This window comes from Cetorhinus maximus, chromosome 2 (assembly GCF_964194155.1).
Source record: "Cetorhinus maximus chromosome 2, sCetMax3.hap1.1, whole genome shotgun sequence".
In the NCBI taxonomy this organism is placed as follows: Eukaryota; Metazoa; Chordata; class Chondrichthyes; order Lamniformes; family Cetorhinidae; genus Cetorhinus; species Cetorhinus maximus.
This window is the reverse complement of record NC_135880.1, coordinates 127,250,325-127,265,456: the sequence shown is the minus strand read 5'-3', so window position 1 is coordinate 127,265,456 and position 15,132 is coordinate 127,250,325. Positions and strand designations below refer to the sequence as shown.

The window sequence follows — 15,132 nt, the reverse complement described above, 5'->3', positions numbered from 1 at the left end:
TCCAGGAGGTGGAATGGGTGTGTGGCAGGATTATCAACCCACAAGAACCAGAAAGTCAATTGAGCTGCTTAAGGCCCCCTTAAGGCCAGTTGTCTGAGGCTGACTGGTGGTTTCCATTCAGCCTCCAGCTCCCCACATTTGGTAGAGGGCAGTACAGTTGCCTGTATAGCAGACAGGGTTTGGGGGCCTTCCCTGTCTGCCTTGGTTCAGCAGCAGCCACAGGCTTCTCTTGGAAGCACTACCCCTGGCTCCTCCACCCACACCAGTGGCCCAGCTGCAAAGGGCTTGTTAGCGATAGATTTGAAAAAGTTGGAGAGGGAGTGCCTCTATTGTATGAACCCTTTCTCTCACTTACCTTCCATGGCATCTTGTTGCTTTCAAGTGGAGAGGCTCCTTTTGGCCCTTCAACTTTGAGATCCCATCCGCTGTGGTATTCAATTGTTCAATTGTTCAGTGTTTAATTATATGTGTCTATAGTGACTCTTTTCTGCCCTGTGTTCCGTTAGTCAAGTCTGGGTGTGGCGATTGAGAAAGTGAAACGAAACTAAATGCAAGAGGCTTGTGACTGCAGACATTTCAAAAGCAGTGTGAATAAAACTCCTGCTCAGACACAAAAACTGATGTGTCATCTCTGCATATCTCTGAGGCTAAAAAGATAACAATTCGCAACGAGTTGGAGAATAGTTTAAATTTACCATCTTTCCAGCACTTTTCCTTTCTTCACCAGGAGATCCACCAATGCCATGGGATCAATGGATTTCTGGTTCAAGACCTCCTTGCTCGCTATGGGATGGACTGTCCAGATGTGGCAGTGAACCGCAAGAAGAAGATACTCAAACATTGTCTTGGAGCAGAAGGCCAGCAAATATTCGAGCAGCTCACAGAAGACAAGTCTATGTTTGATATAGTTGTAAGTGCTCTTGAAAAATACTTTGGGCCATAGAAAGAGTGATGGAATGATATACATTCCACCAGAGATGTCAGAAAGCCCATCATGGTTGGTTACCCTAAAAAATGTGCCGAAATTGTGGAGGTACCCATTGATTCCCAGTATCATATCCTGCTCAAGGAACAAAGTGTAAACCCTGCTTAAAATGGAATCACTTTGCAAAGGTGCACAGGCAGTAGAAGAAGAGCAGTTCATCAGTTCAACACATGGAGGAGAGTCTTCCTGAGAGTGAGGTACAATGTGTGTATACCATTGTGGATAGTATAACACAAGGCCATTTTAAGGGATGCTCAGTTGAGAGTGTGGGCATCTCAATGTCACTTTTCATCAGTGTTGGCATGAAAATATCTATATTGAGAAAGAAACTCTACCATTATCATAATTTTTTCAACTTTCTCTCACTTTTGTGACAGACACTCTTCAATCTTACGATGATTCAATTATTCTGGTTTTGGGAGTGATCACAGTTCTGAATGCTACAGAACTGTCACCCTGCACAGGTTCATGTTCTACATAACCAACGGTAGAAGCCTTATGGAGGTAAAACTTTTCAATAATCTTAACTTCAAACTCACAGACCCCACTGAGCATACATTAATGTGATTGATGACAAACTATAAACAATGGTATCCTTCCTTATTTACCAGATTTGGGGTGGTTAAGGCATACTCTCATGCTTCTCACTTTGACATATCAATTTCACCCGCATCACAAAATCTGAGATGGTTACAAAGAACAAAGAAAAGTACAGCACAGGAACAGGCCCATCGGCCCTCCAAGCCTGCGCCTATCATATTGACTGTCAAACTGAAACATTTTGCACATCTGGGGTCCGTATCCCTCTATTCCCATCCTATTCATGTATTTGTCAAGCTGCCTCTTAAACACCACTATCGTACCTGCTTCCACCACCTTCTCTGGCAGCGAATTCCAGACACTCACTACCCTCTGTGTAAAAAACTTGCCCCGCACATCTCCTCTAAAGTTTTCTCCTCTCACCTTAAATCTATGTCCCCATGTAATTGACTCTTTCACCCTGGGAAAAAGCTTCTGACTACCTACTCTGTCCATGCCACTCATAATTTTGTAAACTTCTATCAAGTTGCCCCTCAATCTCCGTCGCTCTAGTGAGAACAATCCGAGTTTCTCCAATCTCTCCTCATAGCTAATAACCTCCAGACCAGGCAGCATCCTGGTAAACATCCTCTGGACCCTCTCCAACGCCTCTATATCCTCCTGGTAATGTGGCGACCAGAATTGCACGCAATATTCCAAGTGTGGCCTAACCAAGGTTCTATACAGCTGCAGCATGACTTTCCAGCTTTTATACTCAATACCCCTGCCGATGAAGGCAAGCATGCCATATGCCTTCCTGACTACCTTATCCACCTGCGTTGCCACTTTCAGTGACCTGTGGACCTGTACACCCAGATCCCTCTGCCCGTCGATGCACTTAAGGGTTCTGCCATTTACTGTATAATTCCTACCTGTATTAGACCTTCCAAAATGCATTACCTCGCATTTGTCCGGATTAAACTCCATCTGCCATTTCTCTGCCCAAGTCTCCAACCGATTTATATCCCGTTGTATCCTTTGACAATCCTCTTCACTATCTGCAAATCCTCCAACCTTAGTGTTGTCTGCAAACTTACTAATTAGCCCAGTTACATTTTCCTCCAAATCATTTACGTATACTACAAACAGCAAAGGTCCCAGCACTGATCTCTGCGGAACACCACTAGTCACAGCTCTCCATTCAGAAAAGCACCCTTCCACTGCTACCCTCTATCATATATGACCAAGCTAATTCTATATCTGTTAAACTGTGTCCCACACGTCTACAACTGGCCTCACGGCCAGCTAAATCATGGCAATGCTCCACATCTCCAAGTTTGGAAAAGCGCAGGCAGCCCCTAGCAATCAACATTTTTTTTGCTTGTTGTTCATGATCTACATAGCAAACGGCGGGAAATCGCTACAACAAATTCCATAATTGCTGCTTCGGTAATTAACATTCTAGATGAGTTGTTTACAAAATGCATTTTGCTGGAAACTATCACTACAGACACTGGAGCACAATGTGTTTGCAGTCATTTGACAGAGTACCTAGCAAGCTACATAATTCACCACCATCAGTTATCACAATACAACCCAGAATCGAATGGTGGCATCAACCGATTCAAAGTGATAAAGTACAGTTTGAGAACTAGTATGGCAGAGGGTAAAATGTTTGAACAATCCATGAATATCCTACTTTGCACATATCGACTCATCCCACACTCTCTTACCAGAAGGACATGGCCGAACTTATGACCAGTCATTACTTTTGCATGCCACTGACCATTCTTAACCCATCACCACTATTCAATGAGAATGTTAGAGTGAAGGCAGAAGAAATTGCAAAGCAACAAGGTAAAGCTAAAAAGCTAAAGAAGCAAAGTGCCTGAAACCTTAACCTGTAGCAGCTATGAGCAGGAGCTGACCTACAACATTTGATTTTTATTCGCAACATGCACCAACCTCAGTTTATCAGCAGCAGAGGAAATAAATATGCAACAAATGCAAGATATTCTGTACATTAAAGCATTCTTGGCTGCTGCAAAAACACATGGTTAAATCTGCTGACATTTTAGACCAGCTAAACTGCTGGTTTTTCACTGACTCAATTCAGCTTTCTCTTTATACTGACTGCATAACTGCAGTTTATGGTAACAGATCTCAGCTTAATTTGATTTATCAGAAGCAGTGTGAGACCTACACAAATCAAAAGTAAAGTTTAAAAAGCTCAGTGCCTCTTTGAAGGTTTCCTTGTTAGTAAGAAGCAAAGAAGAAAGCCTACCTTTTACACAGGGATGAATTGATCTCCCCATGGTGTTGCACATGGGGAGTGAAGACTATGTTTAGCATATGTACAAGCAGCATTAGGGGGCATGGAGGATAATTGTATCCAGACAAAGGAGGAGAGGTGAGAGGAGGAGGATGCAGATAGGAAGGGGGAGAAAGTGTTAGAGTGAAAGAGTGGGGAAACGGGGAATGGAGTGAGGATGGCAGTGAGAGGGGGAGGGTGAGTGGTTGGGACCATGGAGAAAAGTGGGGAAGGCAGAAAGAAGCAAAGAGAGTGGGGAAACGGGTACATATAATTACATAGAATTTACAGCACAGAAATAGGTCATTCAGCTCTAACTGGTCCACGCCAGCATTTATGTACCACACAAACCTCCTCCCAATCTATTACATCTTACCCTATCAGCATACCCTTCTATTCCTTTCTCACTCGTGCACTATCTAATTTCCTCTTAAAGGCGTCTATGCTTTTTGCCTCATGTGCTCCAATGTGGTACCAAGTTCCACATTCTAACTACTCTCTGGATAAAGATAATTCTCCTGAACTCTGTTTTGGATTTATTAGTGACCATCTTATCTTTATGGCTCATAGTTTTGGGCTTCCCACAAGTGGAAAGATCAGGCCCGACCTTAACTCCATGTAAGTGGATGGGTTTTGAATGCATTAAAATCCTGTCCATCTTCTCTAATGTTAAAGACCTCTATTAGGTCAACCTTCAGCCTTCTGTTTTCCATAGAAGGTAGTGAGGGATTTTGGGGGAAAGGGATGCCAGAAATAGAGGGGAAAAGAGAGGGCAGAAATAGAAAGAGCAAAGACAGCAAAATTACTTCAGGAAATGGGACAAAGATTTTCATCTGAGTGGGAAAAAAGGAGTGACAATGAACTGTCCTTCCCTCCATCCTGGCCCCATATTTCTTTAAGTTGAGGGTTAGCTAAACCATCAATTCTGTTTTGAGCAGCATTTGGTTGTGTCTTGCTTGCATTCAGGTTAGAAAATTCATTTTAGGAAGGGAAGAGTTTCAATTTGGTGTGGGGTACACGAGATGCGAGACTTGGAAGTTTCAGTCTTCTGGTTCAGTGATATAGGGGCTTAGTACACCAGCAATGCACTGAGAGACCAGGGTACCAGACAAGTGGCCAAGGATTGGGCAAGGTTGACCAGTAAGGGTAGTGGGCTTGTGGCCAAGGAGCCTGGGGAAAGAGTGACCATGGCAACAGAGATCTAGACTTAGGTAGTTCTAAAGGTTACTATTGTGGGTTGGATGGACAAGCAAGGAATGAGCTTGGGAAAGAAGTAGAGCCAGGAGCAAAGTCATTTTTCTGTCAGACAGTTGGTTCTGAACAATTATTCAGCAGTTTGCCACCACAGTGGAGCATCAAAAATGTAGGCTACTCTACAGCAGCACTCAGTGGCCAGAATCTGCAAGTGTGTGCATTTAAAATCTCTTTTTTACTATTAGGTCTCAACATATCATTTGACCGCTAGCACATTGAATTAGGTCGAATTACAGCACTGAAATTGACCATTTCACTCATTATTTTATGCCAGTATTTATTCTCCATATTAGCCTCCTCCCTCTCCACTTCACCTAACCTCATTAGCATAAGCTCAGTTCCTCTCTCCCTTGTGTTATATTTAGATTCCTCTTAAATGCATTTATACTATTCACTTCAACTACTCTCTGTGACATATTCTAACCACTCTTTGAATGAAGAAATTTCTCCTGAATTCTCTCTTTATTAGTGGACCTCTAATATTTACAGACCCTATTTCTGGTCTCCCCCTCAAGTGGAAACATCTTTCCTTTGTCGACTCTATGAAACCCCTTCATAATTTTAAGCCCCTTGTTAGGTTACCCCTCAGCCTTGGCATTTCACAGAAAAGAGGCCCAGCCTTTTCAGCCTATCCTGATATATATTTATATATAACCTTTCAATCCTGGTATCATCCTTGTGCATCATAATTTGCATATTTTCCAACATTGCTTCAGGAACTAGCATTACATAACATTAAATACTGCAAACCCATATTGCAGCACCATTTGCAGGCATACATGGTACCATAGATAAATGGTGATTCTTTTATAATGTATTTTTCCAATGACAGGAGTTTTGACCTAATGTGAAATGGAATGCTGTGACCTACATGGCAATTTTAATGTGTAATAGATATTAAATATGTCACCAGCATTCAAATGTACATGCATTAAAGTATAGATAACTTCACTCTAAGCAAAAGTGGTGTGGGTGAGGTGGTATGACTCACTTCTATTTCTTCGCAACAATCTTTCCAGTGTAAAACTATCTGGAATATGCCTGCAGCATCCGAGCAGTCCTGAATCACAAAAGTGAGTGAAACTCTTTATCGAAGGCATGTGAGATTTCATTTTAAGTCTATTTTGCTACTAAATAAACACAAAACTAGGACAGGTACTAATAACTTCAATGCATTTGCCACTTAAAATATGTTTATGCATTTTCTTTACAAACTGCTAGACTCTCTTGAAAAACTGTTGTTCTTTGGTTGTTCTGTCTCCCTCACCTGGGTATTAAACCTAGCTCCTTAAGGCTTATTTGTAGCCACATTTTCTTCCATTTTTAGTCATTGCGAATTGGGATTCATTTGTTTTCAAATAAAGAACGCAGCATTCAAGCAATGTATTCCCAATCATTTTAACATGGCTATAAAAACCATGAAAGTAAAAATAAACTTTATTTAAATTCAGCAGCATTTTTTGGTACAAGAATGAACTTTAAAAGTTATATATCATTTTTGCCCCTAATATGGCCATTTATGCCTGGGGAGTAATTTTTCTGACTTTTTGTTGATAGTGAGGGGACCTGCAAATGGGACTTTTAGGCACATGCTACTTCCAATTTGCCATTATGTTTTAATATGGTTTTTCATCAAGGAAATCTTCCAGCTGGCAGTAGAAATGGGACAATTACCTTCATATGTGATGCTCTGTTTCAACAGTTTGAGGCCATTGCATTTTTTTTTAAAGAAATGGATAACATTTTGTCAAACTCTTATTATGCACAGATGATGCTCCTTGTTTCTGTAATGAGAAAATCCACTCTGCAGCAAGAATGCTTCAGTGGGGTAGATTTTTGATTTTGTGCGATAGCGTACAGTGGGTAACGAATCATCCGAATTGGCAACCTATTTCACATCTCTTGCGATTTTTAAAACTAAAACTCAGGAGAGATATTGTCTAGCTGCTGATTTCCTATCACCTCTTTTACACTGTTGGACAAAGTCAAAATTATGCCAAATATGTTGATGGATTGGGGAGATTAATTAGAAGCATAGTATAGCAATAAAACCACAAATTGGCAAGTTAAGAGAGATTCTACTTGAAAGGGGTGATTTTACAAACCTGTCCCCCTGTCACAGAGCCTCCACCTAAGCATGTACTGGGATTCAGATGCCTGCTGAAATATCTGACAAGTGCTCACTGTATGTGAGACTCTGCACCGGGCATGCTCCTAAAATTATTCTTAGAACTTTAATGGTTTCTTTTGATGTAATTACAAATAAGCCTTGAGTATTCGTTTAAATTGAGCTCTTTTAAGCAGGAATTCTCATCAAAGGCTTGATATTTATGGTCTGGATAACCCATAGAATTTGTAAATCTAAGTTGGTGTGAATAAAATCAAACAGAACCATAAAATATAGAAATAAACAGTCAATCTTAAAGACATTTTTGTGTTTTCTCTTTGCAGCTACTAATGGTACAACTGTGTACTTCAAGCATTTTCAGCTTCTATTCCAACAAGGCAAGCTACTAGTCCAACAATTATAACTTCAGGAGTATAAAGATGAATTAAATGTTTGAAACAGTTCCAGTAATGCTCATACATTTCCCCTTCCATTTACTTCAACAAATAAATAGAGATCTGGATAAGTTATTTTGCTTTGCTCCTGGATGAGTTCTGTGCTCCCCACCCCCACCCTCCAAAAAGATTCCCTTCAGCCATCAGCTCCAAAGGAGATTCGGAGCTGGATTTTCACAGAAAAAGGCCAACTCCGGAGACCTTTAATAATGGCGGGCAGGACCTGGATGTAGAAGTCCCATCTCAATTTCAAGCAGATGTAATGTTACTGGCCTAGTAATCTAGAGGCCCAGGCCAATACTCTGGGAACATGGGTTCAAATCTCATCATAGCAGATCTGGAATATAGTCTCAGTAATGGTGACCATAACAGCTATCATCAGTTGTTGTAAAAACACATATGGTTCACTAACGTCCTTTAGGGAAGGAATTCTGTCATCCACACCCTGTCTGGCCTGCATTTGACTCCAAGTCCACAGCAATGTGGGTGACTCTTAACTGGCCTGGCAAGCCAATCAATTCAAGGATAATTAGGAATGGGCAACAAATGCTGACCTTGCCAGCGATGTCTACATCCCATAAAAAAAAATTTAAATCCCATTTTTGCTGGAAAGGGAAGGGGAAGGAATGTAGGAAACCTGAACTCAGCAGGTCCTTTTTAAATTAGTGCTGCATTCAAACAACCCCCATTTTGGCTGTTGAAAGTGCCTTAACCTACAGTGCAGGAGTCATAAATTGATGGAGGAGATGTAAACATGCTTGAAGGGTGGGTAAGGTCTATTTAAGTGTCATGGTATGAAATTTAAATTCCCAGCCCTTTAAACATGAAAAAAAATACAAACTGCAGCTATCAGTTAGTGTGAAAAAACACACGAGCTACTGGAATCCATTAATTGACAGGCCAACTTGTGTTACTTAAAAAAAAAACCATAATCACCTGTTCCTACAGTTTCAAGAGGCTTCATTGTTGACATTTTCTAATTGTTATTATAGGTAAACCTATCATAAATGCTTGGCTGTGTTCCAAAAGCTCCAACATCACTTACCTTAGCGGTAGGTGGCTGGGGTCACACTTTGGCAGTTTTATGAGGCCACTAAAGGATTAGCTGCCTTTGATATGGTTACTGAATAGATGTTTGTTTTGTAACAGGTTGATCACTTGGGGGAATTAAAATCTTTGAATGGTTTTCATGGAAGGTTTTTTTCAGTATCAGGTGTATATTTGTCAAAGCTTATTTTTTTCCCACATAGTTCCTGAGGTCTGCCCATAATGGACACTGGATGAGTGGCTAAGGAGGTAACATTGCAGTTATGAGGTGGCATCGATGTGGCATGGGGTTATGAGGTGGCTATGAAGGTGATATGGCATCTATGCGGTAGCATGGAGATAGCATGCAGGAGTGAGGGGGACGAGGGCTTGAGGGGTCAACAGCCTTTTATAAAACTAGGCTAAAGACTCAGAGAACTGAGGCTGGCCTTCAAACCAGCCTGCCTCAGCATTCATCCACCTCCGTGGCCACCTCTGAACTGCCTGCAGAGGCGGCAAACCCAGCTCGATCTTCACCCTGCCCCGGAAGTGAAAACTGTGGATGTGGGGGTTGCTCCTATGTAGACAAATACGTAGAGATTTCCTGACTCGAGCTTACCGTCTCCATTGTGAAAACCTTGTCCAATATCTTGACATATATCACAAGATAGGATTGATGGACAAGGCCCATTTACTCTATTCAGTTGGTCATTTTTAACCTTACATACATATACATTTGTCTATTATATATATTATAGGTATATATGTATGTATACATATGTGCATATAGTATTGGACAGATTTTGGACCAGTCCATGTAGCTCTAATTTTAAATCACTGTACTACTTGTCAAACACTACAACTCACATGTCAATCTCACCTAAAAATCAAACAAAGCAACTGTCACTGGAGAGGCTTTGGCAATTTTTGGACTGATTGCTCAATCAAGTTCTGTTCGAGAGTACCCTTATCTTCAAAGAGAAGAACAGACAAAACCCTGGTAAGACCAGTTCTGCTTTGAAGAACCACACTTACTGTTTATCTAATTATAGCTTATCTTGACAGCATGGACAAGTCAACAGGTCAGATTGCTTGATTCTTCTGCTAATGGATGACATGATTGCAGACTTAATAGGATAAAACATCAATTTTAAAGCTTTTAAAATCGACACTGCATCAATAAATGGAAATAAACAGTTGCTCTGAAATTCTGAAATGTTCACTTGCTGCCATTTTGATGTTCTTTGTTTCATGCTCCTTCCTCTTCCTGAGAGTTGGATGCAATGTTGCTTCTACGATAGACTGTCTTCACTGCCTCCTGATAGTTTATGTTTTCCCATTCCTAGATGTCGCTTGTCCAGGAAATGCTTGATCTTCCTTGGCTCCTTTTACCATTGATGTGGCCTTCATGCAGTTTTCTGTGTATAATGTCATGTCCAGATGGTCAAAATAACTCAATTTTCAGCAGATGCTATTGTCTATCATGCCTCCTCTGGATTTCATTCTCCCAAGGCCATTGTCCTTGTTTACTCTCTCTCGTTCTAAGATATTCTAAGCACTCTTCTGTATGCCCACATTTTAAAAGCTTCCAGTCTTTTGATCATTTGGTTGCCCACAGTCCAGGTTTCACAGCCATAGAGAAGTGTTTACCAGACATAACATTTGAGCAAACGTTTTCTTGTACACAGGCTTATCCTCTTTGCTGTTTGAATCAAATTCATTTTGAAAGCACCTCTTGCTATTTCAATTCTTTGATAATTTCAGTGTCACATTTAGCATCTTCCACAATGATCAGACCGACTTTCGATGGGCAGCTGTCAGAAACTCTCCAGGGATGGCACAAATGGCTGAAAGTGGTTGTTTATACCATTTCTGTCAGTTTCCTGCTGAATGCACAATGGATAATAGGTGGCGGCCATGTTGAATTTCAGGGTCAGTAGGTTAAATGTTTGGTTCAACATTAAGAGGGTGAAGCTTCTCCTGATAATAATCTTAGAAAAATGCCAATATGTGTTGAGAACTGTATGGCCGGAAAATGTGGCAACATAGCATGGCAGTAACTAACTCAATGGAAGCAGGAGGCCCTTAAAATAGAACCCATAGTACTTCTGGCCACTTCTGACATGGCCTATGTGGTTTTCTGTGCTGGTAAGGGTGTTAGTGTGAATGTGACATGTGTGCACTGGAAACTTTGACTGTGGGCAGATCATGACATCAGGCTGATTTGATGAATGCTGTCTGCAAACTTGGACCACACGGGACCATTGGAGCCCTGAGCTAACCGTGAGGTGTCTTTGCTTAGCTTAGTGCTTCAATGGATGAATCCCCAGGGTCGCAACAGAGCTTGGGTGGGCTGTTGTTCTTCACTAGGGGAGGCTGAAGACTGCCTTGCTTGAGGACCTGTCTTTGGACTGCGCCTCGGCTTGTGCTGCAGCTGTCTGGGCTGACTGGCTGAGAGACAACAGCAATGTCACTGACCAAATGGCAGTGGTGGAGGCAGCAATGTTGTCATCCTGACGGAGGACCGCTGATTGGCGCTCCACGGTGTTACTGCCGCTACCCCTGGGCAATGCCTCAGTAATGTCAGGAACTAGTTGGAGCAGAGATTGATGGACTTCAAAGGACATAATAGGAACAGAAGTAGGCTATTCGGTCCCTCAAGTCTGCTCCATCAGTCATGGCTGATTTGATGTTGCTTTAACTCTCCTTCCCTGCCTATCCCCCATAACCCTTGACCCCCTTGTCACTTAAAAATCTGACTAACTCAGCCGTAAATATATTCAATGATCCAGCTTCCATTCCTTGCTGGGGGAGACAATTCCAAACACTAATAACCCTCTGAGAGAAGAATTTCCTCCTCACCACCATCTTAAATGGGAGATCCCATATTTTGAAACTGCTGGGCTGAAGGTAGGAGGCGTGGGGTGGAATGCAAGAGGTTAATGGTCAAACCATCACTTTCACTTCATGAAAGAAAGTAGGATGACGTTAAGATGGAATGTCAGAAGGGCCATAAGGCAAGAACATAGTTACCCTGAATGATCTCGGAGGTTTTGGATGCAACAGCTTTTATGTCTCACGGGTGGGCGGGCACATGCCCAACCCGATCGGGCATAAAATCACATGAGAAGACGTCGGGCGAGCATCTTGACATCATCGCACACTCGCACGATATTTCGCTCGGCGGGCGCAGGCATAAGTCGGAAGCGTGCCCGCCAACAATTAAGCGGGCAATTAAGCCCATTAATGGCACAATTGTCTCCAGTTTTTCTTGGCCCATCCAACCTTACGGATGGTAGAAAGGCAAATTGGCCAGGCGGCCTTTACATTTTTCATCAAACCTCATCCAAGGGTGGGATGAGACTTCCGTTGTGAAATAAAATAAAAATAAATATCCATGGACAGCATTTTTTATGAGGTATATTTTCAGGGGCTTGATTGTGATGCATAGATATTTTTTGCAGCTTTTTAAACCTCTATTCAACCATTTGAAGGTCTGCAGCTCCCTGAGGCAGCTCTCTTCCAGCGCTCACCCATGCCCATGGTGATGTTATTGCCCTCCCCCTTTCCACCCCCATACCCGCAGCGCTGAGCTTTTCAGCATGTATTTCACTCTGGCTGGCCGTTAACTAGCCAGCCAGTGTGAAATCGCAGTCTGAGGCCGATCGCAGTCAGCGGTCTGTTTCCCAGCCGATCCTGGGCCCGCCTGCCAAAGGTAAAATTCAGGCCTTGGTTACAGTCGGCCTTGTGATGGAGAGCACCCTCTCCTCCAGCAGGCTTAGGGGGACAGGCCTGTCTTCAGCCAATTCTGCTCTGCTCCCTGAGGTTATGGGCCACCATGTCCTGCAAAGAGAATGAAAAATGACAGTTAATGTGTTGCACTGTGTTTAGGTGATGTGCCTACCACAGCTGAATAGCTAGGGGCATGTGGAAGCCGTAAGAGGTGGATGTTGGCTAGCAACATTGGTGGTTATGTGAGGATGAGGTGGAGAATCTGAATGCTAGGCCTGTGTCCGAACTGCTAGCAGACGCAACAGGGTGAAGTAAAGGGGTTGTGTTGCACTGAGCAGCTTGAGAGGTTGATGGTGTGATGGCTATGAGATATGGTGTGAAGATGCATTCACGAACCCTGCTCATCTGCATGAGCTCATTGAACTTTTTTTCAGCACTGCTGTCCGGTCTTCTGGGCCAGAACCTCCTACCACCTACTTCCATTCCCTTCTCAATGTATGTCTTGAGGGCCACCCGGCTACCTGTGAAATGGCCTCTCTCCTGTCAGCCTCCTGGATTAAGGCCTCCAGCGTCATATCCGACAGCGTGACTGCTCTCTCTCTCTCTCTCTCTCTCTCTCCCCCTGTTGCTCTATTTGGGAACCTTCTACAGTCAGTTCCTGTAGCAGCTTCCCAACATTCAGAGCAGCTCTCCTTTAAGAGGAGCAGGCTAGTTGGAACATGTGCTTGCCACAAATGCTGGTGACGTTGAGTGTTCAGCCAGCCAGAGGCGAGGGTCGAGCTCGGCTGAACACTGCAATCATGGAAATGGGGAGGCAGCACGACAGTTTGTAAGCTGCCTGGCTCAATGGGCTGATCAGGAATTGCAAACCCCAGGTCCAAAAATGGGAGTAAGGCCATTATTAGCCTCATATTCCGTACTTTGCCAAAATAGGTGCCCATACTGAGACTGCTGAGACCAAAGCAGATGGTTTCTGCTACATTAAGTGAACCACAATTCTCAACTGACAGCTAAAGTACCTGAAACTTGTTCGTAACATATATGTTATTATTATACTGTAGAGCAAGCCAGTTTCTTCTTCCTAAAATTAAATGACCTTGGCACTTGTCATTTGCATTGTAAAGGAAATCATGGAGCCTTGAGAGACTATTATTGATGAGTTCAGCTGCTAACAGGGCTAAACATTTTTGCATTTTCAGAGTCTTGCAAATTGATGCTCTGTTTACTTATCAAAACCTCTTCCAAAAAAAAGCACAGATAAAGATTTTATATTTATGTATAGCCTTTGTGGAATCAAGTGAGCAATGTGGCTGATATTAACAGAAGACTTGTACTAAGATAGCAACAGCAATATAAGAGGAATTTAGTAATCGAAATACAAACTTTAAATAGCTATTATGGTCAGTTATAGTATACTCTTGATCATTCTGCATTCTGCAAGCAATTTGAGAAGTGTGCAAAAAACCTTAACAAACACATCACAGAAATAAGATGTTGCTGCTGTATTTTTGGCTAACACATTGGTTACGCTCTCCGGTTTTGCCTCTGTGAGCAGAAAATACAAATGACAGCTTGGGAATGAAGAAAAAGGAGAGAGAGGAGCAGCAACAGAAGAAACACAAGTCATATATATAAAAAACAGAGGCACTTAGCAAGAGAACTAGGGCTTGAATTTGACATGTGCGCCAAGTCAGCGGGAGCGGAAGTGGATGTGGAATCCGCTCCCGGCCTAGGTCGCGATATAAACACGATTTCATGCTGGATGGCCAATTAACATCCGCCCAATGTGAAACGCATCTTCTGAATGGTCGGGAAGGGCCGGACTAGGGCAGGGGCCTGTCAGGCACTGCGTCCAATGGCGACCTGGCGGGTGCTTTAAAATCGGCAAAGGCAGCTCCCTGAAGGCTGCCAGGGGAGAATAGTTAGAGTCGGTGGGGAGACTGGAACAATGGCCTCACCAGCGGCTGGAAACATCAGGCGGGAGGACAAGCCGGGTGGGCACTCAGCCCCCCGTTTCTCGGACAAGTGCCCCGCGGTCCTCCTGGAGGAGGTCGATGTCAGGCGGGACATACCAAGGGATGGCAGAGGGAGGCAACTGCGCCTGACCAAAAACATCTGGGAGGAGGTGGCAGCTGAGGTCAGCGGCCGTGATGTTGTGCGGAGCACATGGGTGCAGTGCCGCAAAAGGTTTCACGACCTGCTGCACTCGGCAAGGATGAGTACCGAGTTGGCATGGATCAGTATGGAGAAGTGTTAAGGGCTGGCTGTCACTCCATGTAGCACAGGGGTGTTAGAGTCTGAGTGCCAACTGTCAAAGACACCAGAGCTGGCGAAGTGGCTGTACAGTCAAAGGCTCTTCAGTCATTGGCATGTTAAAGTAATATACCTGCAAGGTAGCCCCTCTGCTCTGATGTGAATAACCTGTTATTCCAGGCTCTTGCTGCCAACAGGACTTTGCTGCTGTGTGGACACATTTATCAAAATCCATCAGGTTTAAGTAACGCTTGGCCTGAGTGCCTTGCGGGTCGAGGGCCACGACTCGGATGTGCCCTGCAAAGTGTTCCTCACCTGGGACTGGCCAGACTGCAATGGTGCTGCAGGTAGGGAGTGGACTTTCAGGAGAAGAGGAGCCATAACACCATTGAGAGGTCAAGGACAGACGGAGGCCCCCTCCAAACCTCTTAATTTTGACGCAATACAAAATGGATGCATTGGAGCTGGAAAGCCACCACCCACCTCAGTC

At 43.4% G+C, this 15,132-nt stretch overlaps 1 pseudogene; it reads left to right on the top strand.

Moving 5' to 3' along the window:
• Positions 1-14,687: 14,687 nt before the first annotated feature.
• LOC144671732 (small nucleolar RNA SNORA53) lies at positions 14,688-14,862 on the top strand (annotated as a pseudogene).
• Positions 14,863-15,132: the final 270 nt, after the last annotated feature.